The sequence below is a fragment of the Toxorhynchites rutilus genome, chromosome 3 (assembly GCF_029784135.1).
Source record: "Toxorhynchites rutilus septentrionalis strain SRP chromosome 3, ASM2978413v1, whole genome shotgun sequence".
In the NCBI taxonomy this organism is placed as follows: domain Eukaryota; kingdom Metazoa; phylum Arthropoda; class Insecta; order Diptera; family Culicidae; genus Toxorhynchites; species Toxorhynchites rutilus.
In genome coordinates, this window is record NC_073746.1 from 262,253,062 (window position 1) to 262,268,964 (window position 15,903).

At 41.7% G+C, this 15,903-nt stretch overlaps 1 protein-coding gene across 22 annotated transcripts in view; it reads right to left on the reverse strand.

The window, feature by feature from the left end:
* The window catches only part of LOC129776386 (voltage-dependent calcium channel type A subunit alpha-1-like), a 266,278-nt gene that overhangs the window by 165,325 nt on the left and 85,050 nt on the right, over positions 1 to 15,903 (reverse strand). The window lies entirely within an intron of this gene.

Genomic DNA, 15,903 nt, shown 5'->3' on the forward strand with positions numbered 1-15,903 from the left:
TGACTTCGAGGGATATACACACGTCAGGTTGTTACGTTTAACGATGCCCAAGAGTGATTTGCTCATCGGTGACTGCATCAACCGTTTGGTTCTTGGTTGTGAGCGGAAGCAATTAATGGAAAATGACTTAATTATTCGCTCCAGTCAATGCCACTCTGGATGGAGATTATAATAACCTACACCACATCGCGACATTTATTCTATTCGTCGTTCCGCATATTGCGCTATGTTGAGAACAAAAGTTGCAACGAGCTATAATGTGTGTTTGATGTGGATGCTGGTTTGATAGAGCGAAATTTGAAAACATTTTAATCTTCAAAGCTATCTCATCGAGGAGCATCGTATCGGATGATTTTGCTGCAACGCATTCGTTAATTATGTCTTATGTGTCAGTAGTGGTATTTTCTTGATGTGAACTTTATGAACATATCAACAATAACATGCACTCGATTCGAACAATCCGGCGAAATGTACGAGCACTCTGATTAATGGAATTGGGACGCATTGATTCGAACGACAGAACAACATCATATAATCGAATCAAATCGAAGCAGAACGCTTTGAAATTGAATTCTGTACGCTTTGATTCCTTTTGTTGAGTGATTTCAGATATTTCAATCGTGTTCATTTTGTTTTTGTTTTCACATCCGTCGCATTATCGCGCTGCCGACATTCTTTAAATCCACTCATTTAGCAATCATCCTCTTGACAGTACGAGTAAATCGATTTTGCTCAAATCCATTATTAATTTTCCCCTTTGACACTGAACCCAAACGGCTGTGATTTCCAATCACCCGTTGTAATGAACATATTCATGAGGCACACAAAAGCACAACCCACTCATTGTGAGAACGGGCAAAAGCCAGTCCCATTCGTCCCCGACAGACGATGACTTAAAATGGGGGGTATTGAAAGGAGCTTATTGAAGCCCGACTCGTAAATCGTCTTCGGCTCTGCTTCCGGAAGATATATCTACGGAGCAGAACGGACGCTCTTCTGTCCGATTTTTCACCACCGGGAAAGCGTGCAGAGTGGAACGAAAAATTCGACGGATGATGATGATGATTCGGCAAAGTTTCTGCATTCCTGACTTCTAATATTTATTTTAATTGACTTTCGCAGTTTGCTATAAAACTTTCGGGATGTAATGCCTTTTTTTTGTTTCGGATTTATGAAGGTCTTCGATGGAAAATGTAGAGCGATAGGAAGCTGCCTTCGCGAATAGAACGACAAAAATGGTGATATTTTTCTCGTAATACGGTCTTCACCTAACCGAACTTTGGATACAGAGTTGCGAAAAGCCGCTGAGTGTCATTTATTACATACTAGCGTATTGTTTCGACTGTCGTGATTCTCCAAGTGCATCTTGCATCCATAAGTCCTATCACTTTTGTACACAATCCAACAGAACTAGCTCTCTTCATTTTAAGTGGTTTGCAGAAACGGTGAACAGGCGAGCAATTTTGTTCGTCTATTCTTATCGTAATACAAATTAAATCGCATACAAGGGCGATGTGAGAATACTAGTACATAGATGGTCCTGTTTTGATACTTTTTTGACGTAGGACTACGTCTAACCGGAAGATATAGGGGGTGAAATGGAAATCTAGGCACTGAACAAGTAGGAAAAAATGCAAGATTTGGAACGCTTATAACTCGAGCATTTCTCAATAGATCGCAAAGGTTTTTGCATCAATTGATAGGAAATATATCTACGCATCTATCATATCATGAATCCATTGGTGATTGATTACTTCGAAAATCTACTCCAACTGACTCCTCAGTCAAGTTTTATGTCTTTATACCATGAGTACCTTACCCATGAAGTGCACCCTTCACCGGGCATCTCCAACCAAGTTTGCTTCCCATACTTCTGCAATTCCTCTGTCAATTTTGATCTGTCCATGCGACAAAAGATCCATGGAATCCCAGATCATCTACGCTCCGATTATATTCCGGAGATATTTTCGGCAGAATATGGGAAAGTTAGATCTGATAAAATGTTCTTTACTGACGGTTCATTCATAAACGGGTCCACTGGCTTCGGCATCTTCAATGAAAATTCCAGTGCCTCTTTCAAATTCAAAGATCCTTGTTCCGTGTATGTCGCTGAACTGGGTGCGATATATTACGCATTAGGGATCATTGAAACATTGCCCATCGACCACTATTTTATTTTTTCAGACAGTCTCAGCTCAATAGAGGCAATCCGCTCAATGAAAGTTGATAAATGCTCATCTTATTTCCTAACAAGAATAAGACAACTATTGAGTGTTTTGGTCGAAAAATTATTCAATGGGTTAGGTTATAAAATTATTCAATGGGATTAGCATGGGTTCCCTCTCATTGTTCGATTCCGGGGAATGAGAAAGCGGGCTCGCTAGCTAAGGTGGGCGCTTCAGAAAGCACACTTTTTGAAAGGCAAATTGCTTATAACGAATTTTTTCACATTCCTCGTCAGGACACACTCGTTAGTTGGCAGCGCATGTGGAGTGAAGATGAGTTCGGTCGTTGGTTACACACGATTATCCCTAAGGTTTCGACGAAAGCTTGGTTTAAGGGATTGAATGTCGGTCGTGATTTCATTCGCGTGATATCTCGGCTTATGTCCAATCACTACAACCTAAACGCGCATCTCTATCGCATTGGGCTCGCAGCAAACAATCTTTGTGATTGTGGCGATGGCTACCACGACATCGAGCATATTGTCTGGTCGTGTATCCGATTCCATGATGCTCGCTTTCAGCTCTCTAGAGCACTGAGAGCAAAAGGCAGACAATCGGATATCCCCGTCCGGGATATCTTAGGTAGCCGTGATCCTGATCTTCTGCTTCATCTATACCTGTTCCTCAGAAACGCCGATGTCAACGTTTAATGATGTTTCCTTCGTTGTGTCCCTGTTTCGTATCCCTCCTATCCGATCTATAAACTTTTACTTAGTCGCGGCAATACATACACACACTCTTTACAGATACACGGGCCAAAGGTTGTGCAGTCCACTGATGATTCAACAAAAGCCAAATGTTGTACCGCTCATGACAACTCTACACGCCGGCTAGTGACCATTCTATCCTGGATTCCTTGAGAAGACGCACCACGCTAGATATGGGGTACAGACTAGGGGGGCGTTGCTGATTAATGGTCAGCTGCATCCCAATAGGAAGTATCCCGTGTCGGGCACAGGTACAGATCATTGAAGACAGCAACATCACAATTACGAAAACACTTGTAATACTAACCTCGAGCCAACCGCGAGTAATCGGTTACATATTACTAACATAGTTATAAGGCAAACATTGTCGAAATATTGAACTCCCGGCCCCGTCAGGTTGACGCCATATGAGCCTTAATAAAAATATATATTTTGGATAAAAAAAAATAAAAAAAATCTATCATAACGAATAACATTTCATTTTTCTTGAGATAAATAATTGAATAATTGTGAAATATCAAGCATTGTCAAAATGCACTATGTTCCCATTTTTGATTGGTCCATTTTGTGCTCCTCAAATCGTACCGACCAAAATGGGCAACCAGAGCAGCAGCGAAATAGAATGAAGCACGGTTGGAAAGGAAAAAGAAAAAAATGAACGAAACATTGGTCGCATTCTCACACATGCGTAATTCTCGAGCCAGCCAGTCAGCTTAAAAATCCCCGCTCCGCTGCCGCAACGATCATTCATTCTGTGTATGTCATTCGTTTCGACAACACGTGATTTTTTCCACTCTCGCTTATAGCTAAAGACAGGTAGTTTTTATTTTTTGGTTTTTTTTCCATTCTTTTTTTTACCCGCATTGGAGGTGGAATCGTCGTCACACGCTTTGGCGTGCTTGGTGGATATCGCCAAGAAAAGGAATATGGGGCGTCAGCGTTCCAGTACTTCAGCCACAGACGGCCCTTCGAAAAAGGTCCGGACTCAGTCCGCTGCCCCAGCGGATGCAGAAACAAATCAGCTGCTACAGACCAACCAATATTCGGTGCTCCCAGAGGACACTGGAAGCAACGATGCCGTCATCAAAAAGGAGCGCGTTCCCCCGCTGTTCACATCTAGGATGGACTTAGTGAAACTCGAGTCTGAGCTTTCCCAACAACATCTCAAGCCGCGATTCAAGCTGTGTAGCGTGGGCATCAAAATCGTATGCTCCAGCCTAAAGGAGTATAAACAAGTCGGGGCCTACCTGAAAACCGAAGGCGTGCAGTTTTACACACACGATATGCAAACGGCGAAACCTCTGAAGGTGGTTTTACGTGGACTACCGCCTGTCGGCCCGGAGGAAGTTAAAACTGAGCTGTCCAATCTTGGTTTGAAACCGGAGAACGTCTTCGCGATGACTCGTCGCCCAAACAACAACACGTGGAACCAGCTGTTCCTAGTACACTTCGCCAAGGGCACCACCAACATCAGCTCGCTCAAAAACATCAGTGATTTATTCCGCGTCATTGTATCATGGGAGCTGTATCGTCCCCAGCACCGAGATGTCACACTGTGCACGAACTGCTACGAACTGAAAATTGCTACATGCAGGCTCGCTGTGGTAAATGTGCTGGGAATCATTCCACGGCGTCCTGTGGTCTGGCTGATGACCAAAAGTCGAAGTGTGCTAATTGTGACGGTGAACACCAAGCATCCAACCGATCCTGCCCTAAGCGAGCTGAATTCATCACCATCCGACAAAAGGCGACAACATCCAACCAGCCTGGTAGACGCAAGCGTAACGTTCGTCCCCCACCGATTACCTCGGATGCGGAGTATCCATCTTTCCAGCAACGCCATCAGGTCCCAAATTTACACCCGCTTCCCCTCAACAGTCAGCGTAACACCAATACATCTCCTGCTACTAATCAAATCGATGAAGCAGTCCGCAATCGTCGTTCAGCACAGCCCCGCCTCGCAGCTGCTGCCACTCAACCGAATCAAGGGCACTCCTCCACCCCTCGTATGTCAGACGCTGATGTGGCCGCTGGTGCAACCACGGACAGTACGCTATTCACCACACAGGAGATGCTAACTCTCGTGTCGAGTCATCACAATAATGCGTACCTGCAAAACTATACCTGAGCAGCTGCAAGCGGCAAATGATTAGCAAATATGTCCCGTGAAGCTGTCAGCATTGCAAATTGGAACGCTTGCTCGCTGAGAAGCAAGCATATCGAGCTACTAGATTTCCTCAATAACAAGGAGATCGATGTTGCTGTCATCACCGAGACGCACCTTAAACCGGAAATCAACATCTTTCTTCCGGAGTTTCGGCTCCTAAGACTCGACAGAACCAGTGCAGATAAAGGGGGAGTGGCCGTTGCTGTGAGACGAAACATCGACTGCCGCCTGCTGCCGAACATTCAGCTCAAAACCATCGAAGCCATCGGTATCGAGGCTCGTACATCGATTGGGCCAATCATCATCATTGCGGCATACTGTCCTAAGCAAGTCAACATCAGGGACGGTTCAGCCGCACTGCTACGGAACGACTTGGCCAAGCTTACACGGCGGCGGGCGAAATACATCATCGCAGGAGACCTGAATGCTCGGCATGCGATTTGGGGTAACCGAAGGCAAAACCGGAACGGGATCATCCTTGCGGAGGACCTGGAGAGTGGTTATTACAATATCTTGGCGCCGAACAGTCCAACAAGAATTTCCAGATCGGGAGTTCACTCTATTCTGGACATTTTCCTGACCAACATGGCCATTTCCGAGGATCCACTCGTCTTCGAGGAACTGTCATCCGACCACTTCCCGGTGGTGCTTAAGTTGGGTGCCTCTGCTGATACGGTGGCCAATCATTCCCGACGAAACTATCACCGAGCAAATTGGGGTGAGTTCCAACATGTTGTTGATAACAACATCACTCCCAATCAGCCTTTAGATTCTCCGGAGAATATTGACCTGGCGCTGGAATCCTTTCAACGAGCGATTACCACAGCTCGTGACAGGGCGGTTCCGCTTCAACAACATCAGGTGAGTACCTCTCTCCAAATAGATAGCACAACCAAACACATTATTCGTTTACGAAATATGTATCGACGTCAGTACCAGCGTACTGGCGATCGGAACAAAAAGATAACGTATACCAATCTGACTAGGGTAATCCAGGATAGGATTCGAGAGCTTCGAAATAGAGAATTTCGTGATAAACTCCGTCAAATTCCTCCTCATTCGAAACCCTTCTGGTCTTTGACTAAAGTTCTAAAAAAAAAACCAAAGCCTGTGCCTCCGCTTTTCTCATCTGGAGGTCCACATGAAGGTAACATTTTATTAACACCCATAGAAAAAACGAATGCGTTGGGGCAACAGTTTGTGTCGTCTCACAACCTCGGGCATAACATCATCAGTCCTCACGAGCATGACGTCATTGAGGGAGTCTCTGTGGTCGAACGATCAGAAAGTTTTATTCCGGAGGGGTCAGAAGTCACTGCTGATGAGCTGATTGGTCTTACCAGAGGATCAAAGAACATGAAGGCCCCCGGTTTTGACAACACTTTTAACATCGAGCTCAAGCATTTGAGCCACGGCTCATTTGCTTTTGTAGCAAAAATTTTAAATAGATGCTGGGAGCTTAGCTACTTCCCTTCTGTGTGGAAGTTAGCAAAAGTCATCCCAGTCCTGAAACCGGGAAAAGATCCTTCTGTCCCCAAGAGTTACCGACCCATCAGTTTACTCTCTGCCCTCTCCAAGCTTTTCGAGAAGTGTATTCAATCCCGAATTCTTTCTTTCGCAGATGAACATGGTATCTTTCCTGAGGAACAGTTTGGGTTCCGTAAGGGAAGATCCACCATACATCAACTCACTAGAGTTGTCAACATCATTCAGCGGAACAAGTCGGTATCCAAGACGACAGCAATGGCGCTCTTGGACATTGAAAAGGCCTTCGACAACGTATGGCATGATGGTCTGGTGTTCAAGCTACATCAATACAATTTTCCGATGTATTTGATAAAGATAATTAAAAATTATCTCTCTGATAGATCATTCCGGGTGTCCCTGTATAATGTGTGTTCAGAGCAATTCAACATAAATGCAGGTGTGCCCCAAGGAAGTATCCTTGGGCCCATTTTATATAACATATACACTGCAGACATTCCACCGCTTCCCGGTGATGGAACACTGTCTCAATTTGCTGATGACACCGCAATTATATTTAAGGGTCGTATAATCAGCGCTCTGACTCGCAAACTACAGTGCGGTCTGGATGCCTTAACAGAATATTACACAAGTTGGAAAATTGTAATCAATGCGGGGAAGACCCAGACTATCCTTTTCCCACATTCAAGGTCTCCTAAACTTGTTCCCACTGACAACGTGAGAATTCGGTTCGGAGACTCCCTTATTGAATGGTCCAAAGAAGTCACCTATTTAGGACTCACATTAGACAGTCATCTAATTTTCAAATCTCACGTTGATAAAACCGTCAACAAATGTAACATTTTACTTCGGTTCTTGTATCCTTTAATTTGCAGGAACTCGAAACTTTGTTTAAAGAATCAGATGGCTGTCTATAAACAGATATTCTATCCTGCCATTGAATATGCGGTTCCTGTTTGGAAGGGCTATGCCCGGACACACAGACTGAAACTCCAACGCGTTCAAAACAAGATTCTTAAAATCATACTGAATTTGTCACCCTGGACGAGAACAACGGAGGTTCATGAAAGGGCCTGTCTGGATACCCTAGAAGTAAAGTTTGACAACGTCATACAAAAATTTGGAGAGAGGTGCTCCTCTTCCGTGCATGAAATTGTACGGAATTTGTATATAGTAGTTTAAGGTCTTAGGTTAAATAGGTAGTTTTATTATAACAATTAAAAAAATACAAATGTTTATCATTAAAAAAAAAAAAAAAATTAGATATAGTAAAAACAAACAGTACCTAGCATTCTATTATGCAAATTAAGATGAACAAAGATGTGAAGCGTTAGCTGGCCAATTAAAATGTATAGAACTTTGTATTAACCAAAAACGTATAAGAAATATAAATGAATTTATGCAAAAAAAAATGCCGCAACGATCATTCTCATTCAAACCGTACACCACATCGGTTCGCATCACAACACATCAACAAACCCACCCAAGCAGCCATGTCTGGACATGGTAAAGGAGGAAAAGTGAAAGGAAAGGCAAAATCCCGCTCGAACCGTGTTGATCTGTAGTTCCCCGCAAGGGTAGCTAGGCCGAGCGCGTTAGTACCAGTGCAGCAGTCCACTTAGCCGGCGTTATATAGTTTCGGCCGCCGAAGTGATCGAGTTAGCTGGCAAAGCTGCTCGGTGGACATCAAGACAACAGGCAGTTGCAGCGAGTGGCGAGTGGCAAACGCAATCGCAAAACGGCATCAGGTAGCAGAAGAAAAAAGTTTGTTCTTTATACAAACTGCTTTGGTGGCAAATCCAGAACAAGGCGGCATCGAGGGCGTTCGAAATGGTTTTTTTCAAAACCACGAGTACTAAGTTTTCTAAATTGGAACCATTCCATAAAACAAGGCACTTTTCAGGACCATTAAACCTTCCAAAAACGAGTTTACGAAATACAGTTCAATGCTTTCTAAAACAATATCCAAAATAATAATAAAACACAAATTGATTTTTTCATAATTTGTTTGCCAGGATATGATGAGTATGTGAATTTGGCAGTTGTTCTGAGATTATTGATTTTCACCAATTCTTAAATTGCATCTAGATTGAAAGTACAGTAATTTATATTTAGCTCGACATTTAGCTAACTGAACGGACCAGTAATGCGACATATTTAGTTGGACATTTTTGTAAATATAGAGTTCGGGGTCCAAATTATGACCCCACATTGAAAATTGACACTGTACCACTGTCATCGCAAATGTTCAATTTCAGGTTAAAATTACCTCCAATCCGATACTGAGTGGTGGTAATGCGACGTGCCATTGAATGTAATTTACTGTAAAATATGTCACAAGCTGGATGGGAAGAAATTTTCCAACTGTGAAAGCTGTGGCGAGTGGCAAATGCAATCGCTAAACAGAAAGGTTTAGCCGAACAAGATGGGGATATCGAGTGATAACAAAACAATAAACTCTTTAGATTGAAGATAATTTTGTGATCCTGAAAAGGACCCTTTTTAGCCTGCATGTGAATCCAACGAGCGAACAAATCGTAATGAATGTATTTTCTTCTTCTTCTTCTTTTTGGCTTTAAGAGGGTTTAAACTTTTCAGTTCATTCGCCTCTATGAATGTATTTTTTTGCCATCGCTCCCTTTTAACGCTCATTCGTTCGTCTCGTTGGACTCGCCCCTCTGGCTGAGTCTGCCGATTTGTCTCTATCCTGTGAGTGTGTACCGCTAGAGTATAAAACACGCGGACCCCAAAAAAATATATTATTTTCTTTGAAACCGTAAACCCGTGTGGTTGTACGGCATCGGCATCGTGGACGTAACAAAGGAGGACAAGTTAAGGGAAAGGGAAAGTCTCACTCGAACCGTGCAGGTCTCCAGTTCCCTGTTGGTCGCATTCACTGATTGCTCCGCAAGGGTAACTAGGCCGAACGGATTGGTGCCGGAGCACCAGTATACCTTACAGCGATTATAGAGTTTCGGCCGTCGGAGTGCTCGAGTTGGCTTGCAAAGCTGCTCACGACAATCAGAAAACCCGCATCAAGAACAGAGCAGCTTCGGTTCGGCGCTCATCAAGGCAATATTTAGTTTCAGTGAGTGGCAAAGTGTTTCTCCGGCACGTCGCATTAAATGTAATTTACTGAACAACATGTCACAAGCTGGATAGGAAGAAATTTTCCAACTGTGAAAGCTGTGGCGAGTGGCAAACGCAATAGCTAAACAGGAAGGTTTAACCGAACAAGATGGGAATATCAAGTGATAACAAAAACACAACACCAAAGGTTCTTTTCAGAACCATCAACATATTCATAAAGAGTAAACAGTAAACTAATCCATTTTTCAGGTAGATAGGTAGGTATTCACGTAGGAGAAGAAAATAAAACAATATATTTAAAATATATATTTAACAAAAGCTGTCCCCTTTGTATAGTCCTACGTCACTCCGGTTATGTCCCCGACATTACCCACCCGTCTTTTTCAAAATTGACCACACATTGTTAGTAGTGACCAGTGTTTTTTTTTCCAAAATATATATTTTATTAAGGCACATGTGGCGTTAGCTTGACGGGGCCGGGAGTCCAATATTTTGACAATTTTTGTCTTACAATTATGTTAGTAATATGTAACCGATTACTCGCGGTTGGCTCGAGGTTAGTATTACAAGTGTTCTCATAATTGGTATGTTGCAGTCTTCGATGCTCTGTACGTGTGCCCGACACGGAATACTTCCTATTGGGATGCAGCTGACCATTAATCAGCAACGCCCCCCTAGTCTGTACCCCATATCTAGCGTGGTGCCTCTTTCTCGACTCGAGGAATCCAGGATAGAATGGTCACTAGCCGGCGCAATCATCAGCTCGTGTAGAGTTGTCATGAGCGGTACAACCTTTGGCTCTTGTTGAATGATCAGTGGACTGCACAACCTTCGGCCCGTGCATCTGTAAAGAGTGTGTGTATGTATTGCCGCGACTAAGTAAAAGTTTATCGATCGGATAGGAGGGATATGGAACGGGGACACAACGAAGGAAACATCATTAAACGTTGACATGTGACCAGTGTTGCCACACGTGCAGATTTATCTGATAGGTACAGATTTTTTCGTTATTTTTGGTACAGATTCTGTACTGTACAGAGTACAGGTTTTCGTCAAGAAGTACAGATTGGTACAAATTGTTTCCATTTGTGATTTTTTTTTACATTTCAACAAAGCAACATTGAAGTACATGAAGACTTTTTTGACGACTACGAAATCAACAATAATGCATTTAACGAAAAGTTAAGAAATTTTGAATGCATAATACGCAATAGCGTTCTTACGATATATGTTATGATACATTCCATTAGACGGATTTTTTTTTGTTCAAAACTCAAATGGTGAAGACAGTTAAACAGCTAAACAATTCAACCAATAAAATAGGTTCATACACCAGGTTTATTTGATTTTACTCGCTAAAAGGTGTGTCGCATCAAATTGCATCACGGAAAAAACGCTGTAGAAATTCGCCCAGTAGACCGATCCTTTTGAAAATTTTAGACAGTAAAATAAAAACTATTAAACAACTTTTGGCATTTTCTTTTTATTCATACTTCGAGCCCAAGCCCGTATGCTCGCACCTTCCTCTTTACCCCGTCCATAAGGTTCTGTACAACGTCAGGTTGTAGTTTTTTTTTTTTTTGAACAGAAATCCTTTTTCTCTTGAAGTCCGCCTCCGATTTGACAACTTTTGGGTTCTTCCGGAGGGCCTGCTTCATAATCGCCCAATATTTCTCTATTGGGCGAAGATCCGGCGCGTTTGGCGGGTTCATTTCCTTTGGCACGAAGTTGACCACGTTGACTTCGTACCACTCCAACACGTCCTTTGAATAGTGGCACGAAGCGAGATCCGGCCAGAAAATGGTCGGGCCCTCGTGCTGCTTCAATAGTGGTAGTAAGCGCTTCTGTAGGCACTCCTTAAGGTAAACCTGTCCGTTTACCGTGCCGGTCATCACGAAGGGGGCGTTCCGCTTTCCGCAAGAGCAGATCGCTTGCCACACCATGTACTTTTTGGCAAACTTGGATAGTTTCTGCTTGCGAATCTCCTCCGGAACGCTGAATTTGTCTTCTGCGGAGAAGAACAACAGGCCCGGCAGCTGACGAAAGTCCGCTTTGACGTAGGTTTCGTCGTCCATTACCAGGCAATGCGGCTTCGTCAGCATTTCGATGTACAGCTTCCGGGCTCGCGTCTTCCCCACTATGTTTTGCCTTTCGTCGCGGTTAGGAGCCTTCTGAACCTTGTATGTACGCAAGCCCTCCCGCTGCTTGGTCCGCTGGACGAATGAACTTGACAAATTCAGCTTATTGGCGACATCTCGGACCGAACTTCTCGGATCACGTCTAAACTGCTTAACTACGCGCTTGTAATCTTTTTCACTGACGGAGCATCCATTTTTGCCGTTCTTCACCTTCCGGTCGATGGTTAGGTTCTCGAAGTATCGTTTTAGTACTATGCTGACCGTGGATTGGACGATTCCCAGACGATTCCCAGCATCTTATGTCCCGATGTGACAACTCCGGATTCTCGAAATGAGTGCACAGGATTAATTCACGACGCTCTTTTTCGTTCGACGACATATTTCCAAATTTACGAAAAATTGACAGTGAAGCATGACCAACGTGATCTATACACTCTTATCTGATTATAAGCGAAAGCTGAAGATATAATTCCTAAAAATTAAATTCCTACAGCGTTTTTTTCCGTGATGCAATTTGATGTGACACACCCTTTACTCGCATTCTCCCACAACAAAACAAGAATCATTTTCGCATATGTTTGGGCGTTAGCTTACATGTTTTTTTCGTTCCATTCAGTTGTGAGTTACAGGGTGTTAACAATGGTGGTCAACAAAGAGAAAATTCGGTACATTTTACACTTTTGTTTTTATAAATGCGAGAATGTAAGCCAGGCCGTTGAAATTGCAATCGGTGTGTATGGTGTCGAAAATGCATCAATAAAATACGTGCAACATAATTTATTTTTAAATTTACATTTTTTTAAATTTTTATTTTAGTGCAATATACTAAATTGAGATCTCTACGGTCAACAGATGGACCGTTTAAAGCTAGCGATTGACCAGAAACGTTCAAAACTGACTAACAGAAGCGGTTTTGTGTTCCATCAGGATATCGCAAAGCCACATATTTTCGAGAGCTTGATTGGGATGTTTTTATGAATCCACCATATAGTCCTGACCTGGAACCAAGCGATTATCACCTTTTCAACGCATTGCAAAATTTTCAGAGTTATTAGAAATTGGGAATTGGGATTGTAAAAATGTATTGCTAGAGTTTCTCGTCAATAAGGACCAAGACCTGTACGATCGAGGCCTTATGAAGCTACCTTTGGAATAGCAACAAATTTTGCAACAAAACGTTGCATATTTGACCCAAATCTGACAATCCGAAGTATATTAAAAATAGTTTTGAATTTGACCCGAAAATAATGGATTACTTTTTCCCCAACCTTTTTCGTTTTCGTTTATCCATGTGGAGAAACAGGACACTGAATAGCAGTCATATGTATGAGTGATGTAGATGGACCAAAGCTACTGCATTTTCCCATCTTTTTACATTCCCCGCAAACACTCTTCTGGTACAATAATCGATTTGTTTTTCATATTAGAAAAAAAAAGATTATACTTCTGCGAATTGTCATCTAACGAAGAAAAAGTTTCCTAGAATGCTTGTATTGCGAGAACTCATTCAAAAACTCAATTATAAGGTTCTATCTGCGAAGTGACACCTCAACAAATTCGACCTGTATACAATTATATTATAGCAAGTATAAACCGTTCTCGTGATGCCCCTCAACGGATGGTAATTCAACTTTTGACGAAGGATTACGTCTAACAGGAAGGAATGGCATGAAAATCTTAAAACTGAACATGTAAGAAATGATGAAATATCTCGAACGCTCATAGCTCGACCATTCATTGATAAATTGTAAAGATGTTTGAATCAATGGAATGGAAATATTTCTACCCATCGATACCAATAAAGACAATTATATACATATTTATTTTTTGAGGCATTCAACTGAATAACTGTAAAATGTCAATCACTAAGCACACGAAATCCCACGTTTTGATTGGTTCATTTTGTGCTCTTCAACTCATATCGAGCAAAATGAGCGACTAAATAAGCAGCGAAATACTATTATAGTTATTTTATTTATTAGTTCTTTTCAGAATTATTTTTTCTAAAAGATATTTTGCTGTGGACTTCCAATTTCAAGCGACCAGAGACTCCGCTCTCGTGTTCGATCCAACACAAACAGTGATATAATTTTGTTTCGATTTTTTGATTTTCATTTCGTTTGATAAGGAGTGTTTCTGTTTTTTTAACACACGCACACATTTTTGTTTTCAAGCGTTGTCAAACATATGTCTTAGGAGTTTAAGAAATGTAGAATAACGAATGTTCCATTCACGCCACGGAATCGCTTCGGAAAGAGAGATTACTGTGAGAGAGAGAGAGAGAGAGAGAGAGAGAGAGAGAGAGAGAGGCTGTTATCGCCTCCGCTGCTACATAAACCGATTCGGTTCGGATTTTCTATTGCCGTTCTGCGAAAGGTGCTGCATACTTAATTTGTGATTTGATTAATTTGATTGTTTCTTCGGGAATGATGTAATAAACCAATTCGTTTAATTTTTTTTTGTTGCCGTTCTGCTAGAGGTGTTGCATACTATAATGTGATATTTGTTTCTTAGGGAATAATGTTTTTGAAAGCGTTGGAGATGCAATTTTGCTAAGAGATACTGGAAAACTACTTGGATGTTCAATTAGTTTAGTGTTTCAGTGTCGCTCTAGATAACAAGCAATCAACAGTGCATGCTAAGGCTTAGCATTAATTCGAAAATCTTATCGTTGCGCTATTTTGAGAATGGTTTGCGTGTTTTCTGTACAAACATTTGGTTTTCTTACATTACAACTACACTGTGTCGAAATATAAATAAGTACTACCGACTATCGTTCTTTTCGGAACGCTTATAATTCGATCATTTTTCGACAGATCGCAAAGATGTTTGCATCAAACGATTGCCGATGATTCTACACAACTATTACAATAAATTCTAATCATTCTCAATGAAGCACACCAAGAAGAAAAAGAAGCCAGAAAGAAGTAAAATTTTATAGAAATAAAATAAAAACTCTTCGCAATCCAACGAAATAGAAATCCAGTAACACCAATGCCAATGACATCACCTAAGTTTCTTTTCAGAACCCCCAACATTCTTATAAATAGTTAATTTTGACGTGGGAACGTGGGACTACGTCTAACCTTTCAAAGTTTCCTAAGTTTTGCCTATTTCAATGTTTCGGATGGCAAAAAGTGAAAGATTTTGAACGACAATATCTCTTCAATTAATGGATGGATTTTAATTCCGAATACACAAATTAAGATGGAATATTCCCACCTATGTTTCATCCGGGACATGTATAGTGGACATAGTATAACAAGTGAACAATATAACGAATAAAGAGTTTAATTTTACACGTACATGCTTTCTAATGCAACAATCAGCATTCCTCCATTCCATTTAATTCGAGGGTAAGCATACATGGCATGGCTTCTGGGATTATTGTTGCTATACCCATTCTCGCGCCGCTCAGGGAACCACGCTACATCGAAACGCGATGTGTATAAAAGAGAATGGTGGAAGATACAACATTTACATTCTTCGTGAGGACACCGAACTGTGAACATCGTTTGCTGGACGAGCTGGACGGCGAGGGATCGAATGCCTTTCTCAAGGTAATAAGAGTGGAAGAGTAGTACCGGAGTTTTCCAAGGGTCTTTTTCAAGACTAGAGACGAATGAACTGCAAAAGTTTAAAGTCTGTATTATACATTGGTCCATTGCTCACCCAGCTCAGTGAAAACGGTCTGTACAATGAACGATGCGTTCGTTACATCGAGAATAACAATTGTATACACTGTCCGTTTTGTGGTTTGAATTTTTAGTAGCAATTATAATTCGTCAGTCAGCCAGCTAGCAACCAGTCGTCGGAGACGGCGATGGTGTCCATCATCATCATCATCAATATATTTCCCCCGAATGAAAAGTACAAAGCCTCAATATAGCTCAATATAACAAACCAAGAAGAAGGGCCAAAAACCGATCGTATTGTCTAAATGACAAATCGACAAATGACAAAACACGAGTATTTTTGATTCGAGTGAAAGTTTGTGTTTCGTTTGGATTGGAGGAAATATGAGTTTTCCACAGTAATTTGGATTTTTTTTTACTCAAGTATAACTTTTGAAAAAGGCATATCGATTTTAG